A 4,022-nucleotide genomic window follows, 5' to 3' on the forward strand; every position below is an offset into this window, starting at 1 on the left:
GGGAGGAGGACTCCAGTCTGACCTGCTCTTTACTCAAAACGACTCGCTAGGAAACACGAGAGCATATTGCGTGTTAACCCTGCGCATTGCATAACTTACAGCGAGATACAATCTGCACTGCATTTACACTCATTATCTAGATCTGCCCAGATCTCTCCATTTGTCTAATCAAGTGTATCTGCACAGACACATGGCAGATGCCTGGCAGACAGTCTTACATTTTGGACTAAAATATATATGTTGAAATGTTTTGGAGGCATTTTGGCGTTTGCAGTTTGCCCCCGTTGAAGGAAATACCTCCAACTCCATCAACATCCTACAGCACATTCCATCTCATTTGAATAGTCGGTGCACAGAAGTACTCCTAACCTCAATGCCCAGAGGAACCTCATTGTAATTGCAAAGAAATGTAAGACTGCAGGCTAACGCTGCTAATCCGGCCTGAGTATTCTAGTCACACTTGGAGTTGAAACAAAGTTGACTTTTTTTTTTAAACCAAAAAGGCCAGGGTGCACCCACACCTTTATTTAAGGATGACTTTCTCATGGATATCTGATATGCTTGTTTTCACAGCGATCTATAATATTCACATTTTTCAGAAGCAAATTCGTGAAATGTCCCCCCCTGTAACCCTAACCCCCCCAATCGCATATACGCAGTGTTGGGGGTAACTCTTTACAAAAGTAACACATTACATGTAATATATTACTCTAACAGTAACTCAGTAATATAACTTATTACCAATAGGATTTCAGTTACTTTCAGGATCCAGTTACTTTGTCAAGTAACACAAGTTACAAATTGAGTTAAAACATTTTATTTTATTTTATCAAAGCACATGTTTAAATATACAATCATTTCCTAATCAAATTGTGTTTTTATGCAAATAACCACTATAGATGACAATAGCAAAGGAAAAGGGTAACATTTAGAATTTTGCACGGTTTACACTGATTTCAAGGCGGTTTAAATTATTTTTCGGGATGTTCCGGGGGCGGCGATGTCATTCTGCTACTGCTGTTATTTTGGTGAAAGTAATGTAAAAGTAGTGTAATAAGTAACGAGTTACTGTACACAGACAGTAATATTGTAAAGCAACGTATTACTTTCAAATGAAAGTAACTAGTAATATGTAGTATATTACATTTTGAAAGTAACTTGCCCAACACTGCATCCATGAGGGAGAATGGGAGAAGGGAAAATGACACGGACGGGCAGAGAAGGGCGAAGGAGGGTGAAGGCAGTGTATCTCCAGCAGTAGGGAGGGAGAGACATTTGACAGCCTAAAGAGATTAGTGTCCATTACCAAACACATTTCAGATACCACCTACAACACTTTATGACAGGCCTCAGTCCAACCCTCATAGGAGCCCTTTTCAAAACTGCACGCTTTTGTCGGCACGGCCGTGTTCCCTGGACACCGGAATGAAAAGAGCAGTGTTTTCTTGGTTGCCTGCTCTGAGAGACGAGGGGGTGAGTGTTTAAGAAGGGTGTGGGAATCAATTATCCCACTCAAGAGACATGCAGGACCAGTGGGTATTGCTGGGATTAGTGTCCATTCTTGTCATGTACTGACAGAACCTCGTGCTGATCTCCTTCAAACCAGCTGTCATTAAGAAGCATGGGCCCACACCGGGGGCCTGCTGCACCTATAGGGTTTTTGAATAACGACCCGTTAGGAATGACTGACGAGCTGATATTGTGTGTAAAAAAACATTCCCATGCCTTCAAGTGCTCACCTGTATGATTTCTGGAATTATATTCAGCTGGAGTTGAAACGGAACTTCATGCGTGCAGAAAGAGGGATGCATTGGAAAGTAGGCTACAGAAAACATGACACCAACAGCTCATATTTACAATGATCTCCTGCAAAGCACCTGATCCAAGACTGCTGTGACTAATTCCAAATTGTGGCCACATCTGTCTTCTGGTGTGGAAACTTTTAAGCGATTATCAGTACATTTTCAACATACACTGCTGCAAGCTAACCTGTCAACATCACTCACGCTCAACTCTGCTCAAAGCTCAAGAATCGATGATCTCTGGGAGAGCGATCAGAGGTCTACAGCAATGGTTCCCAAACGTCTTCACGTCAAGGACCCCTAAACTGACACAAACCACGGACCCCCATTTCATAAGATTTTGTCCCATTTGATAAGATTTTAGCTTTTAGATGTTTTATTACAGAAAGTGTATGAAATCCGTGACCAAAATAGTCGTACATTCTGTCATTGTGTTACTTATGGATGGAATTATATTAATCATAAATCATTCCCCTTTTTTGCTGCGGACCACCTCAAGGACCCCATGGGGGGTTCCCGGACCCCACTTTGAGAACCACTGCACCACAGTGATTACCACACTGATCTTTAATTTGGGGTGCTATGTAGTGTAACTGGTCACACAGTCAATAGAAACTTGGCTCGTCGTGAGGCTTGTTGGCCCATATGTTGATGTTTCTGATCTGCGGTGAATGGGCTTGATATTGTTTGAGATTGGGAATGAATAGACTTCATCCCAAACGCTGGCAGGAGCGCTCGTTCCCCAGGTGTAGCTGAGGAAACCTGGAGCCTTCCCAAGTTCAGATACCTCTCTCTCTTTATGTGCCAGAAAGCAAGGTGTGTGCGGACACAAAAGATGTCAGGTGGTAGCTGAGCCATTGAAAGGTGTTTACATAGGAGTTAAGTAGGGTTGTCCCTGACTAAAGAAATTCTCAGTTGGCTAACAGTCAGTGGATATTATTTACAAATCCAAAAGACAATTTAGTCAACAAATCTGTAATGCGGCTTTCAACACATTATTGCATGCTCTCATGTTGCAGTCATGTATTTGTGGAGTAAATCTGTAAATATTGTTGTAATGCCATGCCAGTAACACAGATACAATTTTTTCATGGAAGCGACTCCAATCTAAACAGCTAATAATTCTACTGTAAGTGTAAAACTATTTAATTAAGATGGAGCAAAAATAATCATTGAGCTTCAGCTATGAATAGTTCATACAATAATTTGCTTTTCTTTTAACTCGTGAAATAATTAACCGTTGAATCAAATGATATGCTCATATTCTATTTTGGATGACTATTTTTAGTATCTTTCATGTAACAGCGCAAAAATGGTGTTTGCATGTTTGAGAATGTTTTCGATGACACTTGCTAAAAGTTTGGGTAATCTTTCTCTCTTATGCAATCAAACGCGTAGGAAGGAAGAGTAAATATTTTTCATGAGCGGGCCTGCCAGAGGGTTCAGATTACTCGCTACAAGCACAGTGATTGATAGTTTGCCAATTGATTTATGGCTTTCAATATGATATTTTGCAAAGTGATTAAAGGTTTCATCTTCAGATCTTGTGAAATAGCTTTGAGTTACATTTTTCTGAGAAACATACTTTCTTCATTGTGAACTACAGACGAACTCACCTCAGCGCTTGTGGTTAGGAGAACTGATCATTCTCTTTCAAATGCATGACTAGACTGATATTTAACTTCAACAGACAATCTTTAACCAAAATCTATGAAACCTGCATTTCTGCCCTATATGATGTCATTTTGACTGTTTAATCAACACAAACAAAACATATCTTATGTTATCACTGTTGGATACAGACGTTTACAATTTGAGCAGTTTGGACCATATAAGTTTCCATATTTCCATACATTGCAGCATATAGGATTGTGTATTGTGCTGCCTGTTGGATAAAACCAACTTAAGTCTTGCCATTCAGGAAATAAATTGCCATTGCCTAAAGGTAAACAAGTTTTCTATCATCCAGTGCAAGCCAGCTCCACTGACCTCAGTCAGCATAAACATTGACTGTATGGCACTTAAACAGCCCAAATGCATCCCATAAATGTCAATCATAAATTAAGACACAGTATACACAGAGAATTTATCTATATGAAATATGAGAAATTGAGAATCATTGCACTCAGTCTGTGGGTATCCCCTTCTCTCTCTCTCTCGCTCTCTCTCTCTCTCTCTCTCCCTCCCTCCCCCTCTCTCTCGCTCCCTTGCTCTCTGCTG

This window comes from Poromitra crassiceps (genome assembly GCF_964638095.1).
Source record: "Poromitra crassiceps genome assembly, chromosome: 17".
NCBI lineage: Eukaryota > Metazoa > Chordata > Actinopteri > Beryciformes > Melamphaidae > Poromitra > Poromitra crassiceps.